The sequence below is a fragment of the Sturnira hondurensis genome, unplaced genomic scaffold, assembly GCF_014824575.4.
Source record: "Sturnira hondurensis isolate 20B ecotype Veracruz unplaced genomic scaffold, ASM1482457v3 Scaffold0002840, whole genome shotgun sequence".
In the NCBI taxonomy this organism is placed as follows: Eukaryota; Metazoa; Chordata; class Mammalia; order Chiroptera; family Phyllostomidae; genus Sturnira; species Sturnira hondurensis.
Window position 1 is genome coordinate 13,215,922 of NW_028075471.1, and position 24,210 is coordinate 13,240,131.

The 24,210-nt window shown below is 41.1% G+C and overlaps 1 pseudogene; it reads left to right on the plus strand.

Annotated features, from left to right (window-relative positions):
* Positions 1-24,210, plus strand: part of LOC118983630 (small nuclear ribonucleoprotein-associated protein N-like) — a 58,175-nt pseudogene that overhangs the window by 26,428 nt on the left and 7,537 nt on the right.

Here is a 24,210-nt window from a genome sequence, read left to right on the forward strand (position 1 = left end):
TTTCCTCATTTGTAAAGAGAAAAAATAGTAACTATCCCTGAGCCTATTTCTCAGGGTTGCTGTGAAAAATCAAAACAATAATGTATGCAAAGCTAATTTATTACAAAGAGTTTCAGAAATAGGAATGATCATTATTACTAACATTCCTATACGAACATTTTTTTCCTTAGAAGAAGATTTGGGGGAGGAGAGTTGAACCAGTAAGTCAGGATCTTTCGTTTTGAGTAATCCCCTTGTTGGACTACTGAATCTCTTCAGCTTCCTCATCATTGGTTAAATTATCTGCTTCCAAATGACTGCAATAACATTAATAATAGTGAATCTTAGGGTGGCAAAGAAAGGATTCGTAATCTTTAACCAGATCCTTAAATTATCCGCATTTTCCAAAACCAGTACATTGCACACCAATATGCTTTCTTTCTTTCACTTTTTTTTTTCTCTTTGGCCAACTTAGTGAAAATGAATTGTCAGGATCGCTGTAACTTTCTACACAAAAATTAATTGCATTAGCCTTAGCACCAAGGAACTAAGACTTCAGCCTCAAACAACAGAATTCTAAAACTAGAAGAAAAGTGCCACGTTAACATTTAAAAGCTGCAGTTTTCTTTGAATGCCAGAGTACATGTGAGCAGGGATATGGGAGCCAAAACAAATGGCACATTAAATTTGGGTACAGATTCCATGTGTGCTGTATGGATTCATGTGTACAGAGCTTTGTTGGAGGAGGGGGCAGACATCGCAGGGAGGAGGTCCTGACAGCAGAGTTCTTCATGAATTGTTTTCATCCTCTTTCTTTGGCCTGTCATCTTCCAGAATTAAGTGGAAATACCACACTGGACCTTAAACTTATTTCCAACAGAAATGCACCACACTCACTCAAGTCATAAATAGGAAAGTGAGAGTTTTCCATTTCATATTTCTAGAATGGATTATGGGAGATGCCTAGGAAAGGTTTAAGCAGTTGTTCAATGTCCTTGCTCTTGTAGAAATGATCTTGGGGAGTCACCTGAGTCAGCATTAGGAAGGGAACTTGCCTCTAGGTTCTGAAAGGCAGACACTGCTCTTTCTAAGGTTTGCAGGCATTTAAGGCAGTCTCCCTTAGGAGATCAGGCAGCAAACACCAATGTTCAGGAAAGGGGGCATAAGAAGACATTTTGTATGAGAATCTTCCAGATGCCTAGGAAGTAACTTGTGGGTGAAAAGTTGGTTGGGATCTTAAAAGGTGGTAGATGTTTGTGCCCATATTGACCCAGTATGGGAGGGCTAGCTTCTAACCTGGATAAGGGCCGACCTTGTGAATGACGGCTATTTTGCTGTGAATAATCAGCTTTATGCCCTGCCACTATAACATCCAGGCTAGCGCCACCTGGCACCCTCACTCACCTTGGCAACTTTTCCCTGGGGTTGTTTCTGGAGCTGCTATCACAGGAAGTGGCAGGGTTGGGGGGTAGTAGGGTGGGTTCAGAGCATATGGTCTGCAGAAGAAAATTGGAGCCTCCCAAATTGAAGAAGATGATGCCATCATAGTTACATGCCTCTTCCAATTAGCATATACGGCCTTCTCTAACTTTTAGGTTCTTGAGACAACTCTTATACTGGCTCCTTTTAAATTCTATTGCTTCAGGGACATAAAGGAAGAAATAAACAAATGGGATCTTATCAAAATAAGAAGTTTCTGCATGGCTAAAGAAAACAGCATTAAAATGAAAAGAGAACCAACCATATGGGAATACATATTCGCCAGTGATACCTTGAGCAAGGGTTTGATCTCCAAAATATATAAAGAACTCACATGACTCCACTCTAAGAAGACAAGCAACTCAATTAAAAAATGGGCAAAAAACTTGAACAGATACTTCTCCAAGGAGGACATACAGAGGGTTCAGAGACATATGAAAAGATGCTCAGCATTACTAGCCATCAGAGAGATGCAAATCAAAACCACAATGAGATACCACTTCACACCAGTCAGAATGGCCATCGTAAACAAAACAACAAACAAGTGTTGGAGAGGATGTGGAGAAAAGGGGACCCTAGTGCATTGTTGGTGGGAATGCAGACTGGTGTAGCCACTTTGAAAAGCAGTATGGAATTTCCTCAGAAAACTAAAAATGGAACTGCCTTTTGACCTGACTATTCCACTGCTAAGATTATATCTTAAGAACCCTGAAACACCAATCCAAAAGAACCTATTCACCCTAATGTTCATAGCAACACAATTTATAATAGCCAAGTGCTGGAAGCAACCTAAGTGCCCATTAATAAATGAATGGATCAAAAAACTATACTACATTTACATGATGGAATACTATGCAGCAGAAGGAAAAAAGGAGCTCCCACCCTTTGTGACAGCCTGGATGGAACTAGAGAGCATTATGCTAAGTGATATAAGCCAGGCAGTGAGGGACAAATACCATATGATCTCACCTTTCACTAGAACCCAATCAACAAAACAAACAAGCCAGAAAAATATAACCAAAGACATTGAAATTAAGAAAAAACTGACAGTAACTAGAGAGGATAATGAGGAGTGAAGGGTTTACAAGAACAACGAAAAAGGTCACATGGACAGAAACAATGTGGGGTGGAAACAGGGAAGGGAGATGGGGATGGCTGGGGTGGTGGGGAAGAGTAGGGGGAAAAGACAGAAAACTGTACCTGAACAACAATAGAATTCAAATGTATTTAATATAAAAAGAATTAGTGTGACATAAGAAAAATAAATAATTTCCATTGCTTTGAAATTCTTCCCTGAAATTCTCCCATCTCCTAATGCAAGTGGACTTGAAGTGATGATGCACCAGTAGTCCAGACAGATGGACTACAACATGGTGTCTGCACCAGGTGCTATGCCAATTGAATAGCTTGACATGTTTTCAAAAAGCCAAACTGTAATAACCCCCCAGCCCAAACTTAACTTTTTTGTTTCTTTTAATGCAGTCTTACCCACATATTTTAAATGGTTCTTATGTATAGTTTAAAAGACCATGGCTTATAGTTATTCAAAGGATAACTATCTCATGTTTATTTAACCACAGAAGCAGCTTCCTTTGACAATGTAATCAGTAATCTACTATATCATTTATGGACAAATTCCTCCAAGTACTCATTTTGTTTACCCTTAAGCTGTGTCTGCCAATAGTCAGAACAGTTGTTCTAAGCAGCACCAAGACCTTAGTAGATAAAAGATAAAGCATGTGTTTGGTCTATCACCTTGATTACAACATGCTTTGATGTGATGACATGGGTTTACCTTGACCAACATTTGTTTCACCACTGCCACAGATGCTGTTTCAAGTCAGAAGAAAATCATTTACATGGGGGAAATATCCTGTGAGTTCAAGACAACACATTGGGAACCTAGATTATAACTAGATTTTTGGGAACTAAAGTAGTAATAAGTCCCATGGAACAAACATGTGATATCAAGGGTAATGTATATTTAAACCAAGCCAGATTCAGTACTAAGCACCCACTCTGAGTAGGAGAAATCCAAGAACCTTGGTAAACATTGTTTCTTATTCTGTACACCACAATGTTAACAAGTTCCAATCAATATTTGTATTCCATTCATCAAACATTGGAAGTTCTTTCAGGGCACAGTGCAATCACTCGTAAGTGTTTGCCCTCCTCCAGGTTTAACAAAATGTTTCAGACACAGACTATCAAAGAGTGAGGACTATACAAACATCTCCCTCTGATAACAGGACTCCACGGTGACTTTAGCAGCTCCAAGTCCTGGGAAAGTTTCCACAGTCTCCCACTGCCCTTTTCCACATGACCGCAGGAGCTTGGAGACTCTCCAAAGACTGAGATCAAGGTGACCACCCTTGCCCTTTCAGCATGAGTCCTTGAGGGGTCTTTGTGCCAGCATCTTTTTAATCCCTGATGATGACCACCAAAGGTGGTTCTTTTTTTTTAAAGATTTTAATATTTTTATTTTCTTAAGATATGATATATTCAATAAGGTAATCTATTAATTAGTTTTCTTTTTTAAACATTTTTTAAAATATATTTTATTGATTATACTATTACAGTTGTTCTATTCCCCCCTTCATTCCCCTCCACCCGCACACTCCCTCCCCCACCATTCTCCCCCCCTTAGTTTATAACCACGTGTCTCTAGTTCTTTAGATTCTATATTTCCCCCACTATTCTTGCCCTCCCCCCATCTATTTTCTACCTACTGCCTATGCTATTTTCTGTACCTTCTCCCCCCTTCTCCTCCTCCCACTCCCCCGTTGCTAACCCTCCATGCGTTCTTCATTTCTATGGTTCCACTCCTGATCTAGCTGTCCTCTTGGTTTGCTTTTGTTTTAGGTGTGGTTGTTAATAACTGTGTGTTTGCTGTCCTTTCACTGTTCATATTTTTCATCTTCTTTTTCTTATATAAGTCCCTTTAGCATTTCATATAATAAGGGCTTGGTGATGATGAACTCCTTGAACTTGACCTTATCTGAGAAGCACTTTATCTGTCCTTCCATTCTAAATGAAAGTTTTGCTGGATAAAGCAATCTTGGCTGTAGGTCTTTGGATTTCATGACTTGGAATACTTTCCAGCCCCTTCTTGCCTGTAAGGTCTCTTTTGAGAAATCCGCTGACAGTCTGATGGGTACTCCTTTGTAGGTGACTGTCCCCTTATCTCTTGCTGCTTCTAGGATTCTCTCCTTCATTTTGGTCTTGGCTAATGTAATTATGATGTGCCTTGGTGTGTTCCTTCTTGGGTCCAACTTCTTCAGGACTCTCTGAGCTTCTGGATTTCCTGGAAGTCTATTTCTTTTGCCAGACTGGGGAAGTTCTCCTTTATTATTTGTTCAAATAAGTTTTCCACTCGTGGCTGTTTCTTTCCCCCTGCTGGTACCCCTATAATCTAGATGTTGGAACGTTAAAAGATGTCCTGGAGGTTCCTAAGCCTCTCCTCATTTTTTTGAATTCTCATTTCTTCATTCCTTTCTGGTTGGATGTTTTGTTCTTCCTTCTGGTCCATTCCATTGATTTGAGTCCCAGTTTCCTTTCCATCGCTATTGGTTTCCTGGACGTCTCCCTTCATTTCAATTAGTTTAGCCTTCATATGTTTCTCTAATTTGTGACTATAATCAACCAGTTCTGTGAGCATCCTGATAAACAGTGTCTTGAATTGTGCTTCTGAGAGGCTGTCAATTTCTCGGTCGCTTAGAGTTATTGGCTCTGGGACTTTGAGTTCTTCTTGCGCCATCTTTTTGGCTGTTCGTGCCTGTTCCGTAGCAGGATCGGAGCCCTAGGTGTTCACCAGAGCAGGGCAACTCAGTCGCTGGGTTGTGATGCTGTATGTGGGGGCGGGGTCAGAGAGGAGCAATGGCTTCCCATCTGCTGTCTCCTGCCGAGGCCCCCACAGGTGCGGCAGCTGCCACCGTCACTGGGCCCACGCGCCCTGTCCCACTGCACGCGAGTGTGCCACTGCCGTCAGCCCTCGCCCCCTGGGGCCTGGGTGGTCCATCTCACTGTGCGAGAATGTGGGACTGCGGTCAGTCTGCCCACACCCTGACTGGGTCCGGGCCACTTGCGCCTAGGTCTGAAGATCTTTCCTGCCCGACCCTGCTCCGCTGCTGGCTCCACCCCTCTTACCGTCCCGGTTGAAGGGTTAGTGGTTGTCGGACTTCCGTATAATTCAATTTTCTGTTTTGTGGCTGTGTTTTTGTTCTCCAAACCTTTGTTGTATTCAAACTTGGTTGTGGGAGAAGGCACAGTGTTTCCACCTATGCCTCCATCTTGGCGGAAGTTCCCAAAGCTGGTTCTTGTTCCAATGGACTACCATGGTGCAGCTTACACAGGAAAGAGAAGGGTATTCTCGTGCTAACACAACCTAGGTGTTTGTGGGGTTTCCAGGGTGGCAGCTTAGAGTCTTAGCAGAGGCATGGGCTTTGAAGGTGCTCACTGGAGCCAGCAGAGCAGTCCTGAGCAGCTTTTCTGGCAGAATTCTGCTTTCGGGTTGGACAGTGGTTTCCTGCTGTGTCTGGAGCAGGTACCTTGTTATGGAGGTAGTAGGTCTGGGCTTTGACATTTCAAGAGCAATCAGCTCTTGCCCTGCTGGTTGACTTTTCTGCATTGGCCATTCCACCCTCCATGATGGTCCTCCTCGAAACCTGGAGCCCAGCTTGAAATTCTAGGGCCAAGTCTGGATTCACTGATACAGGACTGTTACTTATTACTGTTGCTTTAGAAAAAAATTCAATTGTTTCTCTATCATGTGAGTGACTTGCTATACTTACTACACTTCTGGCATCACTTTTCTTATCTTTAAAAGAGCAGATTTGAATGAAGTCACCTTTATTCCATCTTACTTTCATTTCCTTTGATTTTATGTTTAGAGTCCCTATCTCCCCTATCATAATATTTTCTCTAAATGCTAGTTTACCAACCTGTGAGGGCATGCCAGGATGTTCCAGAGGAGCATGCCCTAAAAGCCCAAACTGACTGGTCATAGGTATTGTCATCCTGGAGTAAATTTCCTCTTTTGCAAAACAAACAACTCAACCTATGAGCCTCACTTTTATACGCACAGAGCCTCCGTCTCCACTAAGGTCCTCCCCACAATTATTTGAGGAGATACATTCACCTCCATGGGATGTGAGTACCTTCAAACACTAGTCTTTCACTCCTGAGCAGGCAGTGCTTGGGAGGTGGTGGCTGCCTTACCTCCAGGTCCTGTGAAGAGTCTGGACTGCTTCTCTGGGAACAGGCTCTCACCTTGTTCTGTTACAAGCGGTTCCCTGTCAAGAGCCACACTGAGCCCTCCACACACAAAAGCTGTACGAGAGCCTGGGGTAAAGAGAGGACTTTGCTCTTTCATGATGGTCTATTTGTATTAGGGAGGCCCCAAGGAGGGACCCTGAGCTACTAATTTGACCCAAAAGTTAGTGAAATAGTATATTCAGTATCTACTCACAGTCTTTCCCTTTAAAATCCAGACATTTACTGGAGACATTTTAGGGCTCCACCAGACATGTCAATGGAGGAGTGGTCAACATACCCTACCTGGAATCTTTTTGTCCTGCTGATGGCTTGGTTTGTTATTCAGTTCGTTATGCCACTTCCATATTTATTGTGACGTGAGTCCTCTTGGTTGCAGATTAAAAGCCCACATTCAAAGAAAATGGGAGGCTCCTTTCTGAGTTTGCCAGACAGGCCCTACTCTGATGGAATACTAACAGTGAACATGCGCATGACCCAGGCCTAAAAGAGAGAGACTGGCTGTGTAAAGACTTTGGAAATGTTGGCCACTCTGTGGTCATTTTGTTACAGGGGTATCTGGTGAAATTACTCAGGAGCGGGGAGGGGTCTCTGAGGTGGTACAAGAGCCTGTCCAAGCCCTGGAGAAGAATGGAGTTGAGAATAGCCCAGAGGTGATGGGACTGAAGCTGGAGCTGAGGCATGATAGATTTCCATACCCCTGGGTAAAGGGTAAACAAAAACCAGCACATAACATAATAGAAGGAAGCTTGCGTAGTTACTACCAGGTTAGTAAAAATGTTTAGACAGGGGGAAGAAATACCCTCCTATTTCCTTCCAGAGCACAAAGAATCTGGGGCCTAAAGATTGAAATGGAGGGTGAGTAGAGTTTTGTCCCTTTTCCTTCCCCTCAGTCGTCTTGTTGGGGGATGGAGACCAGAGCTTTGGTGGGCCAGCAGNGTATCTGGTGAAATTACTCAGGAGCGGGGAGGGGTCTCTGAGGTGGTACAAGAGCCTGTCCAAGCCCTGGAGAAGAATGGAGTTGAGAATAGCCCAGAGGTGATGGGACTGAAGCTGGAGCTGAGGCATGATAGATTTCCATACCCCTGGGTAAAGGGTAAACAAAAACCAGCACATAACATAATAGAAGGAAGCTTGCGTAAAGTTAGTACCAGGTTAGTAAAAATGTTTAGACAGGGGGAAGAAATACCCTCCTATTTCCTTCCAGAGCACAAAGCATCTGGGGTCTAAAGATTGACATGGAGGGTGAGTAGAGTTTTGTCCCTTTTCCTTCCCCTCAGTCGTCTTGTTGGGGGATGGAGACCAGAGCTTTAGTGGGCCAGCAGTCCCTGGAAGCCACATGGCCAGAAGACAAGCCCCGAGCCCATCCTGGGCGACTGGTGCTGTGTGGTCCTGCTCAGCCAGGCACACAGGCACACAGGCCCATCAGCAAGCCCATGGTCAAAGGAATGGGGCACAGGCACTGGGCCATTGGCCAGGAGGGGAGAAAAGGGCAGTGCACAACAAGCAGGACTCTGGCGAGCACATAGACTCCAGAAGGACTCCTGAAGCGGGACTGCGCCCAGAAACCAGCTAAGCTGCCTACACAGTGATACTGTAGCTGCCTGCCTTTCCCAAAGGATGATACTTTAAATGAAAGAAGGCATTCTAGGCACAGCTTAAACTAATCTGGCAAAGGGTGGTGGGGTTATTTTTCTTCAGGTGTTTTAAATGAATAGACTCTGGGATGGAAACCTGCCATTCTTCCAAAACTGTAACTTTTGTGTAACCCCCTTTCCTTTTCATCAGACTTCTGCCTCTGCAGTTTGCCTATTGGGCAACAGGCAGTAGAACCCCAATTACGATTCAGTAACAATCTCTCTACTCAACATTCTTGTTTGTTCCATTCTTCTGATAAATCTTTTATTTTGCATAGCGGTTTTCCTTTTAGTGACTGATAGACAAAAAACAGTTTTATTTGGCCGCAGGCCTCAGCTGGGTGCCCACACACAGTTATCTATGGGTCCCTGGAGAAGATCTTGACATTGCTCCTGCCCTAGAGCAATGGGGGTTAGTGTTTAGTATCTGGCCACATATGGTCAGGCCTAGAATGAAAGGGTAAAGAAAGAATAAGCATTGTTTCAATGGGCCAACCACAGAGATGCTCTGTCCTGAGGAGCCTGTAAGTGTGGTCATTGTGTAGCTTTCTGCCTGATTCACTCTTCCAACATCAATCCTATCGAGTGCCCACTAGGTGTCATTATGGGCTGCATTCTTCTTCATTACTCATTCATGGTAGTGAATGAGATGTGCTGGCAAAAAGTGGAAACCTAATGGGGTGTAAGTCCATGGAGATCTTGGTTTTGGACCTCAGAGCAGCTTAGTCATTTAAGAAGGAATATTATTTTACACCGAAATGTTGAAAGACTACCAATATGCAGTATATCACAGATCAGTAGTTGCAGAACTGCAGATATGGGGTCTTGGGATGCATTGCCCCCCGTGACCACCTTTTAGGGGGCCCACAATAGAAATCTCTGATTTAGGACAGAGAAGAGATAACATCTTTTAGGAAAGGAGACTGTGAAGTCACCTGTTATGGGGACCCTTAAAGAGAGGATAGGTATTCGTCTGGAACTGCCACACTGACCTGGAACTGTCCTGTTTGGCTTAGGCCAGGCAGTGCTGTTGGTCAGTGTAGAATGGGCTCTGAGCACCAGCACTGAGGATGCTCTTCAGTTCCTGCCACTGATGACCAAGGGCCTGACTTTAAAAGAAGAGGATGAAGGATAAACTTATGTAACTGACGGTTACAAACAGTTATAGATTGGATTACACTTCAGTCCAGAGCATTCGGATTGCTCATCACAGACTCAGTGTGCCTCCTCTGAGGAGCTGCTCAGGAAGAGGGGTGATTCCAAGAAAAGCTGGGGGAGGTCCTAGGGATAAGTAAGCTTAAGAAATGCCTTGCTGATCAAAGTCAACGGAATTTCTTTCCCCGGGACTCCTCAGAGTCTTCAGTGTGAACATGTAATATCTGAAGCACTGCAGCGGGGGCAGGAGAGAAAGCCTGAAGTAATCTGCAAACATACTTGGAAAATGGAACCTTTTCCTAGAGGCACAACCCCAGGGGCAGGCGTTCTTGGAAAGCGTTTTGGAAAATACTGGCTTAAGGCTATGGTGTCATCAGGCTTGAATTATCATTTAGAAAAAAGTTAATGGAGAGCAAAATGCCATTTTCTCCTTCTCCTGACACTTGCATTTTGATTTGAAGAAACTCCTTCTCTTTAGTACTTTGACATTTGTGAAACTGCCATGCTGCCCATTAGAGAAAATACCTTAAGTAAAGCAAAACAGAAATTCAGAAAGCAAGTAAAATGAACGACAGCAGCAACTCCACTAGTCCCTTGTAATTAATGCATGTTCTTATTAAGCTTGATGGGAGTCATTTAAAAAAACCCTTACTTTTAGATAAGGTAGTTGTTTTCTTTTAAAAATATTTATTATTTGCATTGTATTTATTGAAGTAAGCTAAATATAAAGAACTCTCTAGACATCTGTATTTATAGCTCTTTATTTCTATGTTTATATCTATCAATCAATAATGTTTGTGTAGTCCACAGGCAAGGTACATGTATGTAACACAAAAAAAGAGTTAACAGTAAAATACAATTTTGGTGGAGACATGTACAAACAAAATGGTGCAAAATACCTTCAGGAAGGAGGAAATATACAGTACAAATTGATCAGTTAAAAACATAAATATAATTTTATGGTATGGAAACCATAATTATTAATATATTATTAAAGATTTGAGCCCTGGCTGGTGTAGCTCAGTGGATTGAGCACAGGCCTGTGAACCAGAGGATTGTGGTTTGATTCCCTGTCAGGGCACATGCCTGGGTTGCAGGCCAGTTCCCAGCAGGGGCCAGTTCCCAGCAGGGGATGCACGAGAGGCAACCATACATTGATGTTTCTCTCCCTCTCTCCTTCCCCTCTAAAGATAAATAAATAAATAAAATCTTAAAAAAAAAATTTGATAGGACTGCAGCAATTCAAAAGCCACCTGGAGACCTGGTTAACAATGTAATTTCCTGGGCCTCAGACCCAAAGATTCTGATTCAGTGAGCCTGGGGTGAGGCCTGGGAACCTGCATCTTCAACAAGCTCCCAGGTACTTTGGATGCAAGGGCACTACTTTGAGAGAAGTTATGTTGGAGGTTAAGAAACAATATGGGATATAGGAAGTGTATGAATAAAGCTTTAGGTATGACACTCAAGTACATGTGAATTCAAAGTGGTCAATATAATTTTGAAACTACATTTAAAAACATGTATGTTTTATGATAAAATGTTTCCAGGCAGCTTTGGTTTTGTGGTGGGCATTACGGAATAAGTGGATGAGATGGGAAAAACAGTCTGAACATGTGTCCTATTATTCTCTTCTGAAGACGGTTAATGTGTTTCTTGTGTCCCAAGTTTATCTGTTTGGGAAGGAAAAGAGATTGGTCAACATTTTCAGTTTCAGGAACATTTTACCCCTGCTTCATGTGTTCAGTTTTATGATATCTAATGTTGCAAAACATTTTCCTCCATAAACACAATTAGTAGGGCAGATTACATTGGCTCTTCTGACAGAGTAGATAGGTTATTCTGTTAGCTTTTGTTGAAATGCAGCAAGAGCATATGGAATGAAGGCTTCTAATGTCATCTTCACAGCAGGTTCTGGGATTTGCCCCTAACTCCGCAGCAGCCACAAGAGAGTGGACGAGTTGCTGTGGCAATACTGTCTTTCAATAGCAGTAACTCTTGTACATAATACCAATGAAAAAGCAGCCCCTTTTCTCCCAGAATAAGCATGGTCTCTTCTGCCTTGTATGAAGACATCACTCTATCAACCCCAAAAGAAGATGCTTATGTGAAGTCTGAGATTATTCACTACACAGAATGAATCCCAGGCTTCTTTAATTAAAAAAAACAACAAACCTTCAGAAGCAGCATCTTCCTACCCAATCAGTTGTATATCTTCACTTTTCTCTGAACCTGATAATGTCATGAGAAGAAAAGTGATAGCAAGCACACACAAGAGCTTAGTGTATAAAATGTGAAAATAATATTAATGGTGGTGCTCTTCCCATAAAATAAACGGACATACTGATTAGGGACTCCACTCCATGTCTCATCCATCCCACCGGCAAAATCTGAAAGCGTGATAGTTGAGGGAAGATTTGTACTCTCCTAGCATGACAATTTTCCTTCTCCAATAATGTAATTTTTGTGGTGATTTTTTGAATAACTGTCTACTTTGGAAATTACTTTTCTTCTTTGCTTCAAGGAACTGTTATCTCAGATAATTTTGATTCACTCTTCTGTCATCATAGTGCAAATGCTGCCACAGGAAGTTGAAGTCTGCACAAGCAGAAATCAATGGCTAAGTGCTCAAAGACCTATCTGAATTTCCATGGACTGACCAAGCTACATTGTTTGAATTATTGAACCTTTTCAATAATTATCAAGCCCTGAAATTATCAAGCCCTTTTCTGATTTCAGTCACTTCCCCACTACACACAAGCAAATTGGGTCCTTTTGGTGCTGATTTCCTAATGAGTGGTTTTCTATACGTTCTAGGACCCTGCGGATCTCTCCAATGAATTGTCCTGTGAGTCGGAGTTTTGCGTGCCCCTCAACATCCACAGACTTTTTCAGTCAGAGATTTTGAGATTTTAGTTCCCACACTAGGTTGTGTGGTCTGTCTCACTCTCCAGTTGTTCCTCCCGGTTTACCCACACACAAATGTGGGACCACCCTCTCTGCCAGCCACCACCACACCAGGTCCACCAGCTACCACCTTGCTGCAAGTCCTCTCTGCCCCAGCTGCCTGTTTCTGCCCCTCCTACTGGTCTGGATAATTGTTTCTTCTTTAACTCCTTGGTTGTCAGACTTCCATACAGTTAAATTTTTGGCAGTTCTGTTTTCTTTTTTTTTTGTAATTTGTTGTTGTCCTTCTTTTGGTTGTGCAAGGGGGTACAGTGTGTTTACCTATGCCTCCATCTTGGCTGGAAGTCCTAATTTGCATTTCTTTAATGGCTAACAATGTCTAACATCTTTTTGTATGATATCAAAAGATCCTCTTTAGTGAAATGCTTGTTTGTATCTTGACCCATTTTCTAATTGAAGCGTTTATTTTTTTAATCATTGAGTTTTGAGAGATCTTATATATTCTAGATATTGGTCCTTTATTAGATGTCTCTCAATCTGTGGCTTGTCTCTTTACCTGCTTTACAAGAGCTTTGGCCGATAAAAGTTTATCTTATATTTTATTTTATTTTTTTAAAATATATTTTATTGATTATGCCATTACAGTTGTCCCATTCCCCCCCCTTCATTACCTTCCATCCTGAANTTCTAATTGAAGCGTTTATTTTTTTAATCATTGAGTTTTGAGAGATCTTATATATTCTAGATATTGGTCCTTTATTAGATGTCTCTCAATCTGTGGCTTGTCTCTTTACTTGCTTTATAAGAGCTTTGGCCGATAAAAGTTTATCTTATATTTTATTTTATTTTTTTAAAATATATTTTATTGATTATGCCATTATAGTTGTCCCATTCCCCCCCTTCATTACCTTCCATCCTGAACACCCCTCCCCCACCATTCCTCCCTTTCGTTCATGTCCATGTGTCACAAGTTCTTTAGATTCGGTATTTCCCATAGTATCCCTGCTCTCCTCCCTGTCTATTTTCTACCTACCGTGTATGCTACTTATTCTCTGTACCTTCTCCCCCCTTCTCCTCCTCCTCCCACTCCCCTGCTGCTGACCCTCCATGTGATCTCCATTTCTATGGTTCTGCTCCTGATCTAGCTGTTCTCTTAGATTGCTTTTGTTTTAGGTGTGGTTGTTAATAACTGTGACTTTGCTGTCCTTTCACTTTTCATATTTTTATCTTCTTTTTCTTAGATAAATTCCTTTAACATTTCATATAATAAGGGCTTGTGATGATGAACTCCTTGAATTTGACCTTATCTGAGAAGCACTTTATCTGTCCTTCCATTCTAAATGAAAGTTTTGCTAGATAAAGCAATCTTGGCTGTAGGTCCTTGCCTTTCATGACTTGGAATACTTCTTTCCAGCCCTTTCTTCCCTGTAAGGTCTCTTTTGAGAAATCTGCTGACAGTCTGATGGGTACTCCTTTGTAGGTGACTGTCCCCTTATCTCATGCTTCTTCTAGTATTCTCTCCTTCATTTTAGTCTTGGCTAATGTAATTATGATGTGCCTTGGTGTGTTCCTTCTTGGGTCCAACTTCTTTGGGACTCTCTGAGCTTCCTGGGTTTCCCGGAAGTCTATTTCCTTTGCCAGACTGGGGAAGTTCTCCTTTATTATTTATTTTAAAGGCATCTTTCTGAGGAATGAAAGTAATTATTACACCAATTTTTAACTTTTTAGTTTTTTAATGCTCATCTGAAATTATGGTTTTTCATTGCTCAGAGAGAGAAGAGAGAGAAACATTAATTGGTTGCCTCCCAAATGTACCCATGCCAAAGCAAGAGCTGGCATGTCACTAAGTCAAATCACAAAGTAAAAGAAAATCTGGACCATCCCATTCACCTATTTAAAATAGCTATTTCCTGAAATGTTTACTCTTACAAACCATTCTATTCAGGGGTCAGTTACCAAAAAAGGAGTTTCAAGGATTGAACTGGCAACATTTTGGTGCACAAAATGACACTCCAACCAAGTCACCCTACCAGGCCTATGCTAATTATTTTCTTGTCCTAATTAACATTTCTGTTTGCAGTATTCTTTTTTTAATGATCTGTACCTAAAAATAGAGTGAATGCCTTTTCTTTAAGGGGGATTATTGAGGAAATAGTTTTAGAAGACAATGAGAAATTTCTTTGAGTGAATTTAACATGCTGCCTCAGCTTTAGCAGAACTAACCATAAAGATTCTTCTGGTCCAGAAAAAGAAAATGGACTTGATTTAAGGCAAGAAAACATGCTAGTGGCTGAGACATTGGGGTGCTGGTTGGTGTCATCAGTATAGAGAGAAGAAAATTCATTGTGGAATAACACAAGATCAGTGTTCAGGGAGAGAAAAATCTGGTAGTGAGCAAACAACTGGGAAGGGCTGATTATTTAGACACCGAGAAGTCCAGAACCTCAGTCCATCAATAGCTGTTACTATGAGAGGAAAACTGGTTCCAGGGAAGCAGGAGGGCAAGCCAATCCCTGTTGGAACACTTAACCTGCTCTGGATTTGGGGGTGTATGTTTGCAGAGAGTTTAATTAATCTATTCAGATCTAGACTTCAACTTCCTATCTCCTAATCTAGGTTCAAAATTGCTAAAAATATCATATTAGATATTTTTAACTGAAAATATTTTAATAAAGTCAAATTTGTGGTATAATCTTTACCATACACTCTATGAAAATGTAAACCCATATACTCTATATCTAGATGATTTTGCCATTTCTGGGCTGCATTAACAACATAAATTAGATAAAATATGTGAAGGTTATTTTACAATGACTTCCTCATTCTTTAAGAAGCTATTTAGAAATGTGTCTGTCTGTCTTACAGTCACACCCTGTAACTTTCCGGTTTCTTTCTCAATGCTAAGACTGACCTCTAGTGTTTCTTTCTTTTAAGAAATAGTTAACTGGTTGTGAGTAGGTATTTGATAGGAATTGCTTCAGAGGTCAATTCCACAGACAAGTGTGACATACTTATCATGCGCTGTTCCCCGATGATGAAATTCTGCCTGATTCTAGAACTGCTTCAAATAGGGCCAGTCATTTCCAATAGCCTCTGTTTGACACACACTGTCAAACTGAAAGACAATGTCATGGAACTAAGAGTGCAAAGCAAGAGCTGGCATGTCACTAAGTCAAATCACAAAGTAAAAGAAAATCTGGACCATCCCATTCACATATTTAAAATAGCTATTTCCTGAAATGTTTACTCTTACAAACCATTCTATTCAGGGGTCAGTTACCAAAAAAGGAGTTTCAGAGATATAATTTCTAGAAGATACCAAACATTTAGTATCATGGATGGCAGTTTTTCAAGAGACTAGTCTAATGAGTTTTCAAGCCTTTTTTATTAATTAGAGAAGATTTCCGCCCCCTGCAGAATGGCACACTGAACCTCCCTGTGCCTGACACCCAGCTTCAACTGTTCCCATGGCTCTGCTGATCGAATTTCATTGTTCTTCCCTCTTTTACTCCAAACCCCTCTGTTTCAAGTGATATTTTAATCAGTTTAATGAATTTCCATATTTTGAACATTAAAATCCATCTTTCAATGCTTAAAACCTTTAAAACATCATCCCAATATACTGAAGTCTATTTGGCTAAGAGGAAATAAACAAAGTTATAGCAGATTTGAGGCCAGTAAAAGGAAGGAGCTGTAAAGCTGATATAAATGTTAGTGTTTAGCTAACTACTAACTATTCCTAAGGCCAAATAAAAATGATGCCATCAAAAGACAGACAGACATAATAAAAGAGATAGACATATGGAGAGATGGAGAGAGGGAAGAAGGAAGAGAAAGAAGAGGGAATGAGGGAGGTCTAAAGAATGAACAGAGCCCTGACCAGTGTGGCTCAGTGAGTTGGTTGGGTGTTGTTCTGTAAAGTGAAAGGTCACTGGTTTGATTCTTGGTGGAATGCAGGGCATGGACAGGAGGCAACTGATTGACGGTTCTCTGTCATGCCATTGTTGCTCTCTCTCTTTTTCTCCCTCTCTTCCCCTCTCTCTTAAAAAAAAGTTGAAAACAAGAATGAACAGAAAATTTTTACAGTCATTTCCACCAAGACACCTTTCCTAATAGAATTAATCACTATTTTTCTCTGCTTTCTTTTTATTATTCCATTCTGATTTATTTCAGATAAAATGACACAAAGGTTTATTTTCTCCAGCCATTACATGCTTCTGGAGGGCTAGACTTATGCATTCTCTCTGTGTATTGCCTTCTTCTCTTGGGTAGTTCCAACAACCTTCTTAAATGTCTCCCTGTGCCTATGCTGACCCTTACTATTTTTCAGACAGCAGTCAGGCAGATCCTGTGAGAACCTGATGTGGACAACATCACTCCTTTCTTCAAACCCTACAAAGGCTTCCCATATAACTCAGAGGGAAGCTCAGGTCCTTGTGATGGCCTCGAGCCATCAGGTATCCTCTGCCACAGGGCCTTTGCACATCCTGTTTTCCTGCCACATACATTCTTCTGCCAAATACCCATTTGCTCAATTCACTCGGCGTGTTCAAGTTTCTGCTAGAATGTTTTTTTAACTTCCCTAATCTAGCACTTCTCACCCTTCCCTCAACGACTGTACTTTACTTCATAGCAAGTATCACCAGTCTTTCTACCCCATTGGAATTTATGCTCTGTGAATAGAACCTGTCTTAACTGCCTTGCTTAGAATATCACACAAGAGATATTCCATGTGACAAATATTAAATGAATTGTGTCTTACATCTATATAGTAGTGTGATCTATATAGTAGGCATACTATAAATGTTTGTTGAATGAGCCAATGAATGAATTCTGACCCAAAGTTCTTCTGGATAACAAAACTGCCTGAGAAAGCAGGGAAGAAATACTCAAAAAATGAGGCCAAATGAAAGTAAATTTTAGAACCTAGAGCAGAATGTTGGCTCCACCAACTCTGCAAAGTTGAGTAATAAACCTACAGTATAAATCCTGAGAAATCAGTAAAATGTTCTTCCTCATTCTGTTCCAGGGCCCACTTCTAATGCTGAAAGTTGCATTCTATGATTTTCCTTAAAATTGCTCATGTACGAATCTGGCCCCAAACCGGCACACCCTCAAATGGATGTTTCAAAGCAGGCTTCTCCCTTACTAGATGTTCTCTGTTTGTTTCTCCTGTTAAGTAGCAACAGACACTTTTTCATCTTGGTCACCCTGTGGCAATTGCCTTGGGAACAAAATAATAAGTGTAGAAATATCCAGGAAAAACAGAAAGGCCCTTCTTAAGTGGGTGGTCAGTATTACTTTAATTCTTCCTTGTATTCCTCACAAAGCCAAAGCCCTGTGAACTATTAAATTACCACGGGGATTTCCTCTGGGCTCCTTGCTCCAGCTGGTCTCAGGATGTTCTCAGCAAAAGGCAGCTTGGGTAATGTTCTCTGAACACCTGTCACCTGCTGCATACAATAATCTACATAGAATGTGAATGCAAAGGCCTGTAATCAATTATGCAATGATCAATTTGTCTCAGGCCTCCTTTAAAAGAGCAAGTTGAACGTTCACTTTGCAGGCACATCAGAACACAGAAGAAAAGAAAGGGTGCAAGAGATGGTGGCCGGCTCTGTACTTCCAGGCTCAGTTAAATGAGTCTGGGCAAATGGAGTTGATGAGTGGGTGGAAGAGAGATTTGTGTGATGCTAAAGGCAGGGCCTCTGGGCAAGGCCTATAATAGCCATGCTCTGAAATGGGTGTGCAAGTCTGTGCATAAGTGTGCATTCAGTGAGCAGTTTTTTGTCTTCTGATGTTACACCAAGACATATAGACTCTTAGTATTAGAACCCTGGCTTACCTTCTGCACTGTATTTACTTAATGCCTGGCATGTCCAGTGTAACCAGTTGTCCCTGTTGCACAGGACTGAGGGGACTAGGACTTCCGTGGGAAAAGTTCTGGGAAAATGGGTACAAGCTGGTCACCCTGTATTATAGAAGTCAATACTTGCACAAAGTTGATTTTCAACTCACCAGTGTGTGCACAACTAACCTGTGATTTCAAGAAGAACTAAAACCAATATTATGAATATTCAGAATGCAGGCCCCCAGAAGGATAATTCTGGAGCTAATGGTGTTTCAAGTCTGGGGGCAAACATCATGACAGAGGACAGTGTCTGTTGAGAATTTTCAAACAATAGCACAACTGACTGAAAGCCAGCCTGCTTTTAATTGTCAGTCTGCACAATCAATTCTCAGTAAAGTCAGTTGATCCCAATTGCATGCTCCTCTGGTTGTGTGGGAGGGGTTTTCTTTTTAATTGAGGGCTTGCTATAGCAAGCTATGGTTATGCTAAACCCTTTATGTGCTTTTCTCATTTAATCCTCCCCCCAGTTTATAAGGAAGATACTCTCATTTTCCTGTCTTTGTAGATGAAGTACTAAGAATTGAAGACTCTCTTGCTTAGGGCACACATTGAAGACAATGGTGGATAATCTGAGTCCCAGGTCCCTTTGAGGTAATTCTGCTGACCCCATGCTCTGTTGCCTTTGCATCTAGATCTCACACACAGACCAGGCTGAAAGCTAACCCTATATTCCACACCCAAATGGCAGGCACGGAGGTGGCACTGGTGATTTGGACATAAGAGTTGGCTAACAAATATTTGTTTAGTAAGTGGATGCATGAAGAAATATACTGGATGAAAACTCTGGTGGCTTCACAGAGTTGCCAGTTTCCAGAGAGCTTCATGTTCAAGCAGGATAGAATCTTCTTCATTTTTCCATCATTTGGGGGTTGCCACAGTGCTAAGGGTTTAGAACACAGGTGGCAAACACAAAGCTCAAAGGCTGAATCTGGCCCTCCACCTTGTTTTATCTGGCCCGGCACCTTGTTTATACCTGGTGGCAGCTCTGAGCTTTCACTTAATTGTTAAGGAGTAATTACGTTTATACAGTCTTAAAATTACACTCGGTCCTTTGAAGGCAGCCTTGAGGCTGATGTGGCCCCCAGTGAAAATGAGTTTGACACCCCTGGTTTAGAATGTGAAGACTGACCTGCTTCCTGTCCCTGTCACTCTCCTTTCTAGGGGAGATGCCAATGGGTATCCAATGTTGGGGATGAGCTGGACCAGGAAATACTAATGCCTTTGCAAGATTCATCTGAAAATACCTTATTTTAGCTTATAAACATATCGAATGAAAGTCCCAAAACTGAGGCAGCTTCTAAAGGTTTGATGTAGGCACTCAGCCATCAGGAATGGGGTTCTCAGAAAGTCATACTATGTGCAAATCTGACGTAATATGCAACAGGTTGATGCTCCCTGTTCTCCCTTTGGACAGTCTAATTTGGAGCTTTCCCATGATTTTAGAGGTGGTCTTTAAACTGGAGATTGCCTACTGATGTTGTGTGTCCTATATCTATTTAGTACACACGTTTGGCCTGACGTGTTCCAAAATTTTAGAATTAATTGATACTTTAAAGAATAGGAAGAGGGCATGAAAACTTGCATTTCTGACTTCTCCTGAAACATTAGAAGAGCTAGACATACACCTACCCAGCAGCACTGGCTGAGTCTACTACTGGCTAACTCCTGTAGACAAGAGATGTGTGTCTGTGGTTCCAATGGGTCCCGCCATGCCCTCTCATTGACTCAACTCACTTCACTCATTTTTGTCACCTCTCTGCACCTGAGCTTGTGATCCTTGCTGCAGATTTGCACTATTATAGCCACTAACCACCTGTGACTAGTTAATTTGTGACTAAATTAATTACATTTCAATAAGACTTTAAAATTTAGTTCTGTTACACTAGCTACTCTTCAAGTGCCCCTTAGCTACATGTGGTTAATGGTTCCCATACTGGACAACACAGGTTAGAAATTCCCATTGTTAAGTGAAGTCTGTGAGACAGTGCTGCTCTAGACATGAACTATTTCAGCCTTGGCTGGCACTGCTTACCCAACAGAATTTAGACCCGACAGATTTTATACCCTGAAAAAGCCCACTATGGTAAGAGCAGAAAGAAGGGAGAGGGGAGAAAGAGGAGGAGCAGGAACCATTTTAGATTGTTACTCTCTGTCAAGCAGTATATTAAGGACATTTCATGAGTTGTCTCATTTAATTCTTTCAACAGTCCTGTGACATAAGGGAGATTATAACTTCCCCTGTTTCTAAAGATGAAAAAACAGGGACTTAGGACTTAACTAAATTGCCAAAGGTCACATCACTAACGTATGGTAGAGCCAGGGTTTAAACCAAGTTGTGTTCGGTCTAGAATTCATGTACCTAATGATCGTTCAAGGCAGAGTCCATAGAAATGGATCCATATCTCTATTAGCAGTGATCTCACTGAAAATCCAGGGGAAAGAGTGTAGTACTGTTGGTCCTCTGGGATCTTGCTGAAGCATACACCAAATTAGGACAATTAGGTAACTTATATTTTTGGCCAATCTAAATGCCTACATCAATTAAAAACTAGATAATGTTCTTTTAATATTGACATTTATTTTTCCATTCTTTTAGTAATTTCATTTCTGCTTCCCCCCTTGATTTGAGAATTCATAGCTGCCCATTACTAGCTGATTTTAAATATTGATAGCCACTCCATCTATTTATTTTGCCATTCAAATAAAATGATATTTTTCTTCTTAACAAAGGTTGATTATTGACCTGGCTGGGTAGCTCAGTTGGTTAGAGCATCATCCCAATATGCCAAAGATACAAGTTTGATCCTGGGTCAGGGCACATAGAAGCAACCAAATAAATGCATAAATAAGTAGAACAAGTTGATGTTTCTCTCTCCCCTCCCCTCTCTCAAATAAATAAAAAATTAAAACAATAAAAATGATAAAAACAAAAGGGCTTATTATTAAATGTGTTGTTCCATTCTTATTAAGAAGTGTCATTTACACAAATCAGCACTTGTTTAATGACACTACATGAACAAAATAGGCAAAAAAATAAACATTTTAGCTTTTGCCTACCATATGGTATTAGGAATTACTGATCACTTGGAAAGAGGGAAGATGTTAGACTAACTAATTTCATTATGGATAAGAATTTTGATATATTTTAATGTCTGTGGACAAAAAACTATCATGGTACAGGTGCAAAAACATGTTTTTGCTGGGTTTCTGTGTATGTATTAGAATTATTTTATATGATTTTTTCCTGCTTTATTTGCAACTTTTTACTCTTTGATAGTACTTTTGTTCACTAGCATTATTTTTCTTTTTTTGTATATTTTGACTATGCTATTACAGTTATACAAATTTCCCCCCTTTGCCCCCTTCACCTAGTGCTCCCCTTCCCTCCAGCAAGCCGCCCCCTTAGTTCATGTCCATGAGTCATGGATGTAAGATTTTTGGCTTATCCATTTCCTATGCTATTCTTAACATCACCCTGTCTGTTTCATTCCTACCAATTTATGTTTCTTAGGGCCTGCACCATTTCCCCCATTCTCCCCTTCCCCCTTCCAGGTGATAATCCTCCAGATGATCCCCATACCTATGGTTCTGTTCCTGTTTGGGTTGTTTGCTTAGTTTGTGTTGTTTTTTTTAGATTCAGTTGTTGATAGCTATAAATCTATTGACTTCTTAATGTTTATGGTTTTAATCTTCTTTTTCTTAAATAAGTCTCTTTATTAATTTCATGCAATAATGGCTTGGTTATGATGAACTCCTTTAGCTTTTACTTGTCTGGGAAGCACTTTATCTGCCCTTCTATTCTAAACAGAATAGCTTCATTGTATAGAGTAATATAGGTTGTAGGTCTTTGCTTTTCATTACTTTGAATATTTCTTGCCAGTTCCTTCTTGCCTGCAAAGTTTGTTTTGAGAAATCAGGTTGACAGCCTAATGGGAACTCCTCTGTAGGTAACCATCTGCTTTTCTCTAGCTGCTTTTGAGATTCTCCCTTTATCTTTAACCTCTGGCATTTTAATTAGGGTGTGTCTTGGTGTGGTCCTCTTTGGGCCCAGTTTGTTTTGAACTCTTTGTGCTTCCTGGACTTGTATGTCTATTTCCTTCATTAGATTATGGAAGCTTTCTTTCATTATTTTTTCTTTTTTTAAAGATTTTATTTATTTATCTTTAGAGGGGATGGGAAGGAGAAAAGGAGAGAAATATCAATGTATGGTTGCCTCTCATGAGTCCCCTGCTGGGAACTGGCCTGCAACCCAGGCATGTGCCCTGACTGGGAATTGAACTTCGATCGTGTGGTTCGCAGGCTCGAGCTCAATCCACTGAGCTACACCAGCCAGGGCTCATTATTTTTTCAAAAAAGTTTTCAATTTTCTGTTCTTCTTCTTCTGCTTCTGTCACTGCTATGATTCAGATGTTGGCAAATTTGGAGATGTCCCAGAGGTTCCTAAGCCTCTCTTCATTTTTGTGAATTCTTGTTTCTTTTTTTAAAGGATTTTATTTATTTTTAGAAAGAGGGGAAGGGAGGAAGAGAGGAAGAGAAATATCAATGTGTGGTTGCCTCTCACATGGCCCCACTGGGGAGCTGGCCTGCAACTTAGGCATGTGTCCTGAGTGTGAATTAAACTAGTGACCCTTTGGTTCACAGCCCATGCTCAATCCACTGAGCTATACCAGCTAGGGTGAATTCTTGTTTCTTCTTTCTGTTCTGGCTGAATGTTTATTTCTTCCTTATGTTTTAAATCATTGATTTGAATCCTGGCTTCCTTCCCTTTACTGTTGGTTCCCTGTAGACTTTTCTTTATTTCCCTTAGTATATTCTTCATTTCTTCCTTTATGACTTTGCCATACTCAGTGAGGCCTCTGAGCATTTGGATCACCAGTGTTTTGAATTCTGCATCTGATAAGTTGGCTATTTCCATTTTGTTTAGTTCTTTTTCAGGGGTTTTGGTCTGCTTTTTAATTGGGGCCGTATTTCTTTGCCTCTTCAATTGTCAGCCTCTTTGTGTTTGTTTCTGTGTATTAGGTAGATCTACTTTTACTACTGGCCTTAGTAGCATGGACTGTTGTAGAAAAGTCACCTGTAAATTGTGTTGGGTAGAGCCTTAGGTAAATACCAGGGTAGAACAACCCATTTCACTGTTGTGGCTCTGTGTGTTGGGGGAAACTCAGGCAGGGAACAATGCCACTGCCTGTCTTCTGGAGGTTTGATAGGCCCTTTCTAGTCACATATCTCACTTCCAGTATCTGCTCCCCTGGTGGTGAAACCCAGAACAGGTGAGTTTGCATATATTCTAAGTCCATGCGGGCCCTTCACGTGGAGAAAACCTGTCAGATTCTTGTGCTGCCCGACACAGCCCATTGAGCAGTGAAATTGCAGCTGTTTCTTCCCCCACCCAAACCCCCACTGGTTTTACAGCCAAAGGTAACCAAGGATTTGTCCTCCTGGTGCTGGATCCCTGAGCTGGGTGATCTGGACTGGAGCTGGGATCACTCACTCCTAAGATATCCCTCATAATTTTTATCCACCCCATGTGAGTGTGGGGCTGTCTCTTCCACTGCTGCCACCGCCTCTCTGTACCACTCTGCCTCTCTTACATGTCTGGATGGGTGAACGTGGCTTTTTTAAATCCTTGGTTGTTGGACTTCCACACAGGTCAATTTTCTGATGGTTCTGGGTGTTTAGTTTTGATAGATAGTTGTAATTCTTTCTGTGGTTGTGTGAGAAGACAAAACATGTCTACCTACGCCTCCATCTTCACTAGCAGTTTTTTCACATTCATGCTTTGAAATTATGATTTGCCTTTAAAGAATGCCATCTATAAAATTACATCAAGAGTTACCATTAACTGATGAAGAGCGGAAAATTTTTCATCAGGTA